Consider the following 13,199-nt stretch of genomic DNA (forward strand, 5'->3'; position numbering starts at 1 on the left):
TCATCAAGCTCTGCTTGATTTCACCTTTGTCTTTTAAAAGCATTTAAAAACAAAAAGGTAACAAGGTTCTTGTTTCTAGACTTGGTCTGGGCTGAGTTGAACGTTCTCTGAGGCAATGCTGACCACTTGAACAGCAGGCAGGGGACTCTCCCCTGGAGAAAACAGGGCAGCGCGTCACTGCTCTGCTGAAGGATGAGGGTCCGTGAGTTTCTTAAATACATCCGCCTTGTCCATGGGCCACCTCATTTAGACCTCACTCATCAAACCCCGAAAGCCCTTCAAACCCTGAGTTCTCACCTCTTGCATAGCTCTCTTGACAACATAAACAGATGCTGAGGTGTCCGAGGCCTCAACAATCATGACCTAGATTCTGCACATGCATGTCAGAAAAGAAAGATGGTGTCCTGGCAGACGAGATCCTAAAGGGGAGAGTTATCAGGGCTATGCTCCCTGCAATCTGTAGGATATCAAAAGCAATTGGAATAATGTTTCCTTTTCTAGTTCCACGCCTTATAAAATATCATCTTTAAGAAGTCCTGGATGCCATAGGCCATCAGTCCCACGATGCTCAGTCTCCCATAGTTTACCATCTCAGATGTTAGGATGATTTGGCAAACCCGGCATCCTATGGTGTTTGTCCAGGGACAGTTGTGAGAGGTGTCACCTCCACTGCATGGAGAAAATTGGGGGTCATCTCTGCAGGTGTGGCTGACCAAGGGCGACCTCTGGGTGTTTCAAGCAACAAACATGGAAAGGCCCATCTGAGAAAGGCATGTGGTCCCCCACCATTGCTTAAATGTACTCCATTCATGTCTGGGAGCTCAAGGAAGCCACAGCATCAAAACTTGCCGAGCGGTGTCAGCGGCTGGGAAAACACCGTGGCCGTGATTAGAGTCTCTTCTACGAAATGCTTTCACAGGCACTGTAGCCACAGTGGGCAGCCATGGTTAAGTGGAAAACATGGGCATTTGTGGCTCAGTCAAGCATGGTTGGAACAACTGTGCTCTGAATGTGAATATGTTTTATGATGCCTTCACCAGCTCACTTACACTGTCCTCTTCATGCTTTCCAAATAACGATGTATCATACTAGTCTTTGTCTAAATATATGGATTTACGTGGGTATAAGTAGAGATATTTCAATAAACACATTGAGGAACACTTTCAACATGTATAAAACATCTAAGTCATAAAAGGGTATTTTTTTAGTTTAATCGGCAGTGCATTTTCATAAATAATGGCGAGTCTTTGAACTGACGGCAAGTCAGTGAAACAGAGAGTCATTGAAATCCAGCACTGAAATGGGACCATCTAGTGCGATGGACACCCAGTCTCAGTCACTGGATGTCAGGCTTCGAGGCCCCACGTGGTGCGTCAGGTCCTGCGTCCCAGTTAGCATCTCTCACGGCAGCCTGGAACGACCCACAATCCAAATGAAACTCCCCGTTTGCTGGCACACCTTTGAGCCGGGTGTCATAAGCACCTCCTTCAATGAGATTGCCTCCTTCAACCCTCTTCTGTATAAAATCTCATGATCTCAGGAAGGTTTAAGCACGCCGAGCCTCATTTTCCCACCTATAAATTCACATAGCCATGCTGTCTTCACACTGTGCTTCTGTGGTGGTGTTGACACAAACTCAGGCCGACGTGCAGCAGGGACGCACGGGCTCCCATCTTGCCATCTACACACCAGGCTTCCCCAAGTCTCCTTGGATGGTTCCAGGCTCCCAGAGGCACCGACACGGCACATGGATTTGTGTATTGTTGTTGTTATTTTAATCAAAGTCCAGTCCACCAGAAAGCTGTAGATATTTCTACAGGAATGTCTGGAGTCTGGTTAATTCAGAGGTTCAAGGATTCTGTTTAGCGTTGTTTAATGCTGGTAAAATAAGTAAATATGCACCCAGCACTGACACGCTTTTCTGCAGATGAGTGTCAGCAGCTCAGGGGTCGGATGTGGTCACCTGCGGAGCAGCCGCCCAGCGTGTCCAGCCTTCATCCAACCTTCTCCCTTGATTGGGAGGAAACCCATCCCGTGCTTTCTCAATCCTTCAGACCTTCTCTACAATATGCATCTACGTCCTCTGTCCCAGCACCTCGCGGGTGGAAAGCACATGCTTCTTACAACAGCCGCCTAACTGAGCTCCCTGCTCTCAGCACTGGCTCCATCAATCTCTCCTTGATCCTTCTGACAAACTGGTTTTCTGACCGCCCAGCTAAGGGCTTTCCTGGGGCTCCCCCGACCCTTGAGGGGCTCGCTTTCCTCACCAGCTTCACGCCCTGCTGTCCTGCTGTCTCCCCTCCCCCAGGACGCCCCCACTTCTTCACATTCCCCTATCTCCACCCTCTTCTGTCTTCTCCTATATTCTTCTCATCTCCCGGTCCTTGTGTGGGTGAGGCTGGCTCTGTGGGCTCCTCCTGCTACCTCCCGGCCTGCAGTGGAGGCCTGCCCTCCCCCCGCCTGGGCCTGCTGCCCGTGCCTCCCGGCAGGTCTGTCTCCCCTGCCAGCCCCTGTGAGGACCTGCGCCTGCGTCAGTTCAGTGTTTTCATCCAGATGCCACACAGCACCCGGCATGTTGTGCGTGCTCCAGAAACACATATTCACTCCCCAAAACCGATGAGATTGCACACTAACGCCCAGCCCCTGCAAGGACAGGCCTTAGCTTCTCCCTGTGCACGTCCTTCCAGGAGGAGGCCTCCTCTCCTCTTCTCTGGGGCCACCTGTTCGCTGAGCCTTGGAGTTCTGACTGCCATATCAGTGCTCACCCCTCTCTTCCTCCTGCCGCCTCCTGTCACACAGCCGGCACACATCTGGTGGGGCCTGGGCGTGACCTGGAAGCCTTTCTTCCCGTACATCAGGGCAGCAGTCACTAAGGCCTCGCCGTGCATCCCTTATTCCATCCTGCCCTTGACCTCTGCGCTCACCATTCCGTGGAGAGAGAGATCTCCGAGGAAGCCCCTAACGTTCTGACCCTATCAGGCCTCTGGGAAACGTGTGGCCCCACAGGGACCCTCCTTGCTCGGCTTCATGGTTCACCGCCCTTTCCTGACTCTGCTCTCCCCTCTCCAGCTCTCTCTTCTCATCTCTGAAACCGGCCCTCCTCTTGATGAGAATTGAGCACCTTCCAGCACTCTCAGGCCGGCCGACTTCTCCTCAGAACACCTGACAGGCCCAACCCCCTCACCCTGCCTGTGTCAGTGGCGACAGTGTCGTGCCCACTCTGGCTGTGCCATGATCATGGACTCTGTTCTTAGGCTGTGTGTGTGTGAGAGACACGCCTTGGCGCATGTGTGTTGAGCACCATCACTGAACTTGTGTCATGTCTAAAATCAAGCTCCCCGTGCGTCTTCCCAGCCCTCAGAGAAGCCCAGCACGCATCTGTCCTCACCGTCCATGGAACACTCTTCTTCCTGGCCGGAAACCACTGCACATCTTCACCTCTCCTCCTCAGGATCTCTGCCTAATTGGTCCCATAAACCTTCCAGTTTGTTCTTGGAAATGACTCTGGGTCTGCTTCTTTCACCTCCAGTGGCCTTTCCACCACTGTGACACCACGACCTTGGTTCAGACTCAACATTCTCACCACTCGTGCCGCACGCTCTGACAGGTGACTTCCTGTCAGCGGTGTTCTCGTCCTGCGACTTCCCGTGGACGGACGTGGATTTCTATGCACTGCAGTCGGCAGAGTCTTCTGACCGAACAGAGTCTGCCACCTGCCCGGGTCACAAGCTCTCGGTGTCAGTCACCACGCGCTCCTCCATGCCTGCCTCCCCGGGGCCTCCCCTCTGAACTGCCCTTCCTTCTGTAATCCTGCAATGACTGACTGTCAGATACTCCACGTGAATACACGGGGACGTCACTGGTGTTTCTTTCAACACCCAGCACGAGAGGCTCAATCCTCGATGAATGAAATGTTCCCCACTCCTGTGTCATGGACCCTTAGAGTCTAACATACTCCAGAGGAAGAGTGTGCTCTCAGTCCTCCCCAACACTCTAGTCCTTGTGACATCATGGGAACAGCAGGGTTAAAATGTTTTCCTGGAAAGAAAAGAGCCATATGTAAATAGTTCTTGCCTAAAAGCAGATCTTTCTCCTTGAATGATCACGTTCAACAAATCGGGCAGTAGGAGGCCCTATCGTGTCTTGCAAAAAACATTAAAACATTGTTTTACGGCAGTGAATAAGAATTCATTTAACTGGTTCTTGAGATTTCAAATAAAGGTCTAATTAACATCGAGAATTTCATTTTACTTTACACTAAAATGAGCAATCATTGGTTTTTAGGGTTTTTTTTTGAATTTGACACAGATTTACTCTCACCATGTCTGAGTATATTGAAGAGGTGTTGGGGAGAAAGAGTAAGGATAATGGGCACATGCCTGATCTTTATTCCACTGAACAGGCATCCCCAGGCATCAGCTGCTTGTGAGGCAGCAGGGGGTGTGTTAAATCTGAGGCTGCATGTGTCTGTTCACAGGGCCCTCGCTGCACTGGGATGAAGTACATGAAACGGACTCTAGGAGAAGAGGAAACGTCTTGGACTTTTATAAACCTTAGAACACGTCTGTTTTGCTCCAAGGCATCTGAACATCTGGGCAGCCGTTTCTCAATGGATTAGTCTGGACAATGTCTTTCAAACACCCTGAGTGGCAGAGTTCTGCCTGAGGGGCAGACGGCAGCTGAAGGGCAGGTGCTCCACACACCCGTCACTCGAGCTAGGGGTATGTGAGAAAATGCATCCCCTTTCATGTGTGGATAAATAGTTCCATTCCTTTGATTTCTTTTGTACTCTCTGGGGCCTACGGCATTGTGATAGCGTGAACATTCAACTCTCGCTGACCAAGTCTCAAGATGATGTGCTCACTCCTGATCGTCATTTCGCCAAGCTCCACTCTGTTGCTAATGATCTCAGAGAGTTTTCTGAAGATGAACTGCATTTTCCTTCAGTGTAAGATTATGCAGTATAAATACAAAGACACAGACCATGCAGCATCAGAGTCTGCAAAAGTGTATGTGAAATGTGCTGGTTGAGATATTGAAAGTGCAGCTGAGAGATGAGAAACAGGAAAAGACACAGCTGTGGAGTGTGGGTGTCCATGTGGGTCAAGTATGTGAGTAAGAGAGTTGAGGTGGAAGACAACAGGGACTGATGTGGAATTAGTCACTATGGAAACTCATGACCTGTCTTAAGAGGCAGCCTCTACTTGCTTCCAGCCAGTTGGTCATTGTCACTATGGGACAAGAGTGTAAAATCTTCTGATTTCTAATAGGAGCATGAAATGTGTATTTTACATAAAAGACCTGATTTCCAAAACCTTATTTAGACAAAACAACCTATGATTCACCAAAGATGGCCCCCAGTGTGCCAGTTTGCAATTTCTTGTCTAGAGCACTTGTTTTTAAACATTTTTCAAAGGCAGAGTCTACTTTTCAAATGGAGTCATGCGTGAAACTCTAAAATAAAAACTGACAGAAATACTTTTCCATTGCTATAAAATTATTTTGTTTGTTTAACTTTCTCATATTTATTTGCTATAATTTAGAAAATGGTGGCTCTGTTTTGATAGACATTTAAAAGTTGAAATTCTGGAGAATAGATTGCTGTGGCTGTTTTACATAGCCTCAGGATCCAAGTTATCGCTATATTTTGTTTTGGTGACACTATAACAAAAAAGTTCTGATTTACACAGAATCAGAAATATAGTTGCAAATAGTGATTTTTAAAGCATGCCTTACAATCCTGGGATACGTCCAAATTAAACTAGATCTGGGGCTTTAAAGAGGGGTCATAGGAAATCCTCACTTCCAAGATAAATTGCATAGCAAAACGTAACCACTTCTTCTCTCCTTACCACAAAAATAAAAGTCAGCCAAGTAGAACCCAAAACTCACCATAAGCACCAAAACTATCTATATCCCAACCCTGTCATGACTCATGGTTTACGGCAGAAAGAACATGCATCTAGCTAACACAACTCTCTCTGGAAGTGAATAAGTCACCGTTACTGGGTATTCCCACTGAGCTACCTTCCTGGAGAAGATGTGCACAGACCTGGGTTCTTAGTAAATGAAGCTGCAGAGGTCTGATCTTCATAGTGAATGACATATTCACAGGTATACAGGGATGAAAGGAAATTTTCATTTAGGTTGTGAACAAAACTGAGGTCATTTGCTCAGAAGCAAAATAACGTGCTAGCATATCACGAGGAGCTGGTTTTTTAAAAAAAAGGAAAAGAAAATGAAGATTTGGGCAGAGGGCGTGTCTGGATACTCAACAGTGATTCCACTAAGCCTCACTACTTCTCAGCTGGAGACGACTGTCAGTTACCGACCGCAATGGGAGTGTGAAGAGCGTATTGTTTGAGGGAGTTTGGCTCGTGATAGTCATGAAGAAGTGTCAAAAATCTCTATGCTTTTATGTATTTGGCCCATGACACAGATTTGGAAATAAAAAAAAATAAAATAGGCTAACCATTTTCATTTGTAGTCACATGTCGCTGTTTAAAGAAATGGCTACATGCTCTTCTTTAATCCAACAGAATGAGACCCACCAACAGTCCATTATTCCAGAGGAAAACCAAAGAATAAACTACCATCCATGTCGATATGGATCCAGTCTTGGGATATGACCCTGAAGAAGACAGTCAAGATTGGGCTGGATTTTAGCCATACCCTGTGGAAAGTGTGGGGAGTGGTTGAGAGCATTATGAGTGACCCATCCAAAGGGAGGAAAGTAGGTGCTCCACAGGGGCATGGTTTTTTAATTTGCATTTGGGTCCCACAGCCAGCAGGATGGCTTTCCTGCTGGGTGGACTCCTAGCTCTTCTCACCTATTGGGAGGACACTTGGGAAGAGTCAGCGGTAGAGCTGACATTGGCTGGTGATGGTCAATTGCCTCCTTGACGACCAGATGCTAGAATCAGCCAAGCGTTTTTTGAGGCCCCTTTTTCAAATCATGATAGAGACTGCTTTGTTCTGGGCAGGGGCAAATGTTTCCAGTCAGATTGAAGTCGTTTCAGGTTTATTTCAACTGCAAAGAGTATAGTTGGGGAAAGCTGACAAAGACGCCCCTGCACACCGGCCAACGTCAATACTTGATATGATACAATGTTTGAAAGAAAGAGGAAACTCGTCCTCTTAGGGTCTCCTGGTGAGGCTTCCTCGGAGGCAACAGTAAATTGATGGAGATGTTCTAGCCCTGCCCCTTCTGCTGTCTCCACCCAAATTCTCAAGGCTCCTCCTGCACAGCGCAGGCCCCTAACAAGGAAATGAGGTTGGGATTCCTGGGACTCTCGTGGTCAAGGCCGATGGCTATGTGGGACTGCTCACCCGAGACATCCACTCACTCTGTCCCTGTCAGTCTGGGTACCAGGTTTGCCTGTTGGTAAGAGCAGATCCTGGAAGCTGCTGGTCTCGCTTCCTCTCTTGTCCCAACAGCCATACCTGACACATGGTTACAATGGCGAGACAGAGCGAGAGAGAGGTGGTAAACCTAATCGTTATTCTGCGGGCTATGGATCCAGCAAACGTCTGGTGAAACGAGAAGAACTGAGGGACAAATAACAGTTTGTGACATAATGGTATCTTTTATTTGAATTCATATTGTAGTTTTTTATTTCCGTAAATATAGAAGTTTCTTCCTAAACTTTTTTCTTTTCTGTTTTTTCCCTATAACATTATTCGTCATTTAATCAGTAAACAACATAAACTTCTACATTCTTTACAAGGAAGAGATTATCTGGGTCACGACTTTGCGATGAGCCTGGCTTCCACTTTATTCCCTAGTTCTAGTATCTGAAATCTTCCATCTCTGTGACCACATTTTCTATTTTTTCGTCTCCTGCCTCGGTAACCTATTTAATCTCTGGTGCCCTGAGAACGATGATCAGCTGTGCTCTCATCAGCACAGAGGTTCCTTTTGTTAACATGTTGTTAAACTTACTACTTCTGTTTGCCAGCATGTTATAGCCTCATAAGGATGTTTCCACCATAGTCCTTCTGCCTTTCTACTCTTCCTCTTTTCCTTTCTTTCTCTTTCTGTCTCTTCGTTCAACATTTTTCTCCTTTCTTTTCTGCATTTTCTCTCTACTCTTTCTCATACTCTCTTAAAACTCTCTTCTACATTCTCTTCCTCAATTCATTCCATTTTTTTCTCCTTCCCTGTAATTTTAAGACAACATTGTAGTTAAAGTGTGAAGAACTTCATTTAGGGGCCAGTCCCCTGGCTTAGCGGTTCAGTTTCCGTGCTCCGCTACTGGCCGCCTGGGTTCGGATCCTAGGCGTGCACCAACGCACCGCTTGTCCGGCCATGGTGAGGCAGCGTCCCACATACAGCAACTAGAGGGATATGCAACTATGACGTATAACTATCTACTGGGGCTTTGGGGAGAAAAGGTGGGGGAAAAAAAAGGAGGAGGATTGGCAATAGATGTTATCTCAGGGCCAGTCTTGCTCAGCAAATAGAGGAGGATTGGCGTGGATGTTAGCTCAGGGCTGATCTTCCTCACACACACACACACAAAAGAACTTCATTTATAACAGCCTGCCTGACGTCTCCCAGGAGCTCTCACATCATCTATCAATCAACTGCCTGTGGATACAGATGTTCAGGCAACCAACTTTCCCTCTCCAATCTTCGACCCTTCCTTCCTCATGTTGGGCCCTCGGAGATCACAGCAGCTGGTATTAATGCCTCAGGGAAGAATACTTCCATTATGATCAGTCTAGCAACTCTACTCACAAAGGGACATTTAAGGATATTGTTAGACATAGCATGACCTACCTAGAAAACCTCTGTGTCACTTCATATCACTGTTGAATCAGTGACAAGGTCATGCTTTCAGAGTTTCCAGTTTCCATCTTGAATTCTTTTTCAATTAGAGGAACAAAACTAGCCCATTGCTATTTTCCTAGCCTCCCATATATGCTACATACTTCCTCAAACATTACTGATAATAGTTGTGAAATCATATTTTTAATTTCAATAAGTATTCTCAAACATGATTAGTGGCTCTGCAGATTTAACTCTCTTTAAACAACTATTTATGGCATATCTCTCCATTTATTTAGGTCTGTTTCAATTTCTCTCAACAAAGATTTTTAGTCTTCAGTTTATAAAACTGCATATTTTTTTGCTAGATTTTTACTAGGTACTTGAATTATATAGTGCCATGGTAATGTTTTGTTACAGTATATAGAAATGCAATTAATTTCTGCAAATTGGCCTTGTATTCTGCAACTTTGCTAAGTTCACTTACTAGTTCAATGTTTCTGTAGGATCCCGTGAGTTTAGGATGTATACCACACCATTAAATGTGATATTTTCTGTACAATATTTTCTAAATGCACTTTTTGAGATAGAGGAAATTCACTTCTATTTCTTGTTTGCTGAGGGTTTTTACTATGAATGGACATTAAATTTTGTTAAATGCTTTGTCTTCGTCTATTAAGATGATCATATGATGTTTTTCCTCAATTATGGGAAAATGTGGCAATTAACATTGCTTGCTTTCCAAATTTTAAACCAACTTAGCCATGTTGTTAATATATTGTTGAATTTGATTTGATAACTTGGTTAAGAATTTTTGCATCTATGTTCGTGAAGAATATTGGTCTTTTTTCTTTAGCTATCTTTCTTAGCTTTTGATATCAGGGATATGCTGGCTTCATAAAACAAATTGCATCCTGTTCTCTTCTCCTCTATTTTTCAAAAGAGTTTATGTTAAAATGGTGTTATTTCCCTCGTATATGTTTGACAGATTTCACTTAGTGAAGTCATCCAAACCTGGAGTTATATTCATGGAAAGGTTTTTGATTAAACATACAATATCTTTAGTAGATATGGCCTAATTAAATTGTATGCTTTTATGTCAATCTTGAAAACGCAGGTCTTTCAAGAAATGTATTCCTTTCCCTTAAGTTGTCAAATTTATGCTAACAAGTTCTTCACAATATCCCATTATTAACCTTTTATTTTCTGTAGTAATGCCTCCTCTTCTGTTACTGATATTAGTAGTTTGCAATTTCTCTTTTGTCTTGGCCAGTTTTACTAGGAGTTTATTAATTTTTCATACTTTTTGATTTTCCTATTATTTATACATTTTCTATTCTATTGAGTTATTCTCTTTATTTTATAATTTGCTTTCTTTTAAATATTCTGAATTTAATTTGTTCTTTTTTTTCCTAGCTTCTTAAGTTGAAGCAAAAATCAATGATATTACAACTTTCTTTTTCCCTAATATAATTATTTAAACCTATAAATTTCCCTCTATGTACTGCATTTGGTACATCCCACAAATTTCAATATCCTATGTTTTCATTACATTTTAATTAAAAATATATTCTAATATCTATTTTATTTTCTTCCTTGCCCATTTTTATTCTGAATAATTTTGTTTAATTTCTAAATATTTGAGAAATTTTGAGATATCTCATTTTTATTATTTCCTAATTTAATTCTGTTGTAGACAATTTTTTTTCTTAATTGTTTCAGTCTTTCAAATTTACTGAGATTTATTTTATGGTTAAAAATATAATTTATCCTTGTAAATTTTCATGTGCACCTGGAAGAAATATATTTTCTGCATTCGAGTCTAGTGTTCTAGAAATATAAGTAGTTTAAGTTGGTTCATGCTGTTGTTCCAACCTTTTATATATTTTCTAATATTTGAATTTATTTAAAATAGTGTTCATTTCCTGATATAAATTGGACTTAAGTCTCATACTATGTAATTTTCTTTATTTTTTCAGTAAATTATTGTTATGTATGATAAAAAAATAGAAGCATACTATAAGTTGAACAGATGCCTTCTCTATATTATTTATCATTTATTACCACAATAGTAATATTTAAAGGACTTCACTTCTGCAAATGTCATATTTCTTATCTGCCTCATCATTTTCACATTTTCTACTTGATCAGTGCATAAACACGCTTTACTGTCCCCCATTTTAAAGAAAGCAAACAAACAAACAAAAAAACTTCCCAACCCTTGTCCCCTCCAACAAGAACCCGAATTTTCTTCTCTCCTTCTCAGCACTCTTCCTTCAAGGAAAGGACTAAACTTGCCATGTCCCATTCTCATCTTCCATTCTCCTTTCAATTCATTCCAATTTACTTTCTTTCCAATAACCCACTAAAGAGCCATTATGAAGGCCATGTATTTTTTTTTCATCTTTTTAATACAACTTTTAATAATCTGATTGATTGTGAAATGCAGTATTCAATTCTACAAATAGTAGAAGAAATAGCAAGATACATGAGACTGTTATACATAAAAAGTTTTCTTACAAAACATATGCAAACAGCTTTGAAAAAAAGACTGAAGGCATCATCCTTGATAATTTTCTTCTATATTAAAAAAATCTCATAACTAATGTTATTTTTAATTTTTCTTTTAAAAAATTAGATTTAGGTACAATTTGCTGATGTCTTTTCTATATACTTCTTTTACATGAACTTTTACTAGTATTTGATAATTTTGACCACTTGAAACATCTCTTCCTCTATGTTTTCAATATGCCACACTCTCCTAGTTTTTAACCTTCTCTTCTTAACTTCTAAATTTTTAGAATATAAAGTCTTGTCCTAGTTCCTTTTCGTTTTTACTAATTGATCCCAACTATTTCCATGGCTCTATATATCATCTCTATGCTTATAATTTTGGATTTGTATCTCCAGCCTGGCCTTTTCTCCTGAGCTTTAAAATGGAGTATCCAACTGCCTATTCCAAGAGTCCGTGTGTATCATAAGGGACAGCTCAACTTTAGCTAGGCCCAAACCAAAAATGTGATTCAACCTTTCTTAACACCTCATTCTTAAATCTACTCACTGTTCTTTCAAGCTTTCCTCACCTCAGTTACTTGGGACAAAAATTTGGAGCTCAATTTATTCCTTTTTTTCCTCATTTTCCTGCCGTCTGGTAGCCATACTGTCTTTCAAAATTACCAGTCTGATCATGTTACTCTCTGCTGAAAATTTTTTAGTGATTTCCCATTTCATGTGAGGTATAAACCATGTGTACCCTGGTCTCTAATGCTCTATGTGATGTGCTCTCCTTCTGCTCAGATTTCACCCCCTCCTCTCTTCCTCTTTATTCTCCAGGCTCCAGATGCACAGCCGTTCTTTATGTCCCCCAAATACTCTAAATGCAATCTCATCTCAGCACATTTGCAGGAGTTAATCTCTCTTCTTGGGATGATCTGCCTTCAGATCTTCTTAGAGCTGCCTCTTCATTGTTCGATTGTTTACACCAAAGTTACCTTCTCAGAGTCCCAGACTCACCCCATACCCCACCCTGGCTCTCTTCCACATCCCCTTTATTTATTTCCTTCATGGTACCTGAGTACCTGGCTTTACTGTCCATCTTCTTCCACTACAGTAAGTTGTTTCCTACTGATCACTCAGTTTAGATATGTCTCTGACACTTAGAAAATTCTCAGATGATATTTTATCAATAGAACTTCCGCCTTCACAAAATGGAGAGAAATGAGCATGGCTTTTAGGGTTAGATAGTCTACCCGGAGCTTGACCTTAACTTACTGTGACCTGAGTGAGTGACAGAACCTCTAAGGCTAAGATTCTTCGTCTAATATAAGAATAATAGCATCTACTCAATATGGTCATTCTGAGGTTTAATGAAATAAAATGTGTGTTTCACTAGCAGGTAGTAATTATCCAAAAAAGTTAGCCAGAGAAACTATTTTTGTTGTTCTTAGTAGTATTTACAACACTAGGTTCAATATGGACTTTACTCTTTGTTTTATAAATTCATTTGACTAACACATAAGAGAGTATCTACTAATTTATCAAACATTATTTGGGGACCAAGATGTATGAAGATAAAGGATCTCACAGTCTTCTAAGTAAGACATGGGTAATATGAGTCATATATAAATATTCTACTAATACACACTCTATGATACACATTTGTGCATATATTATATATCTAGCCATATATAGACTATTTAATAGATTACACATACAAAATGTAACTGCAATACTAAATGGCAAGTCCTGTATAAGCACAATAGTAGCACAAGGCGAAAGTGATGTATTTCACTTAATGTCTTCCAGTAGCATAACAAGTGTACTTTTGTCATTGTTTTAGTCATCTCCCTTTTTTTAAGGAATGTATTTAGAATCTGAGCTCGTCAAAAAGATTCTGTAAAAGTGACATCAGCGTCATGGCGGAGCGAGC

At 42.0% G+C, this 13,199-nt stretch overlaps 1 long non-coding RNA gene and 1 pseudogene across 2 annotated transcripts; one reads left to right on the forward strand and one right to left on the reverse strand.

The window, feature by feature from the left end:
* The window catches only part of LOC131402237 (adhesion G protein-coupled receptor E1-like), a 637,417-nt pseudogene that overhangs the window by 246,313 nt on the left and 377,905 nt on the right, over positions 1-13,199 (forward strand).
* Positions 2,350-6,541, reverse strand: LOC131402251 (uncharacterized). 2 transcript variants are annotated; one of them, XR_009218455.1, is made up of 3 exons: positions 6,473-6,541; positions 5,182-5,231; positions 2,350-4,038 (listed from the first exon to the last, which is right to left on the reverse strand). It is a non-coding gene; the product is annotated as an uncharacterized LOC131402251 (long non-coding RNA). The 2 variants fall into 2 exon arrangements; XR_009218454.1 differs by having other exon boundaries at positions 5,182-5,263.

This window comes from Diceros bicornis (assembly GCF_020826845.1).
Source record: "Diceros bicornis minor isolate mBicDic1 chromosome 35 unlocalized genomic scaffold, mDicBic1.mat.cur SUPER_35_unloc_1, whole genome shotgun sequence".
In the NCBI taxonomy this organism is placed as follows: Eukaryota; Metazoa; Chordata; class Mammalia; order Perissodactyla; family Rhinocerotidae; genus Diceros; species Diceros bicornis.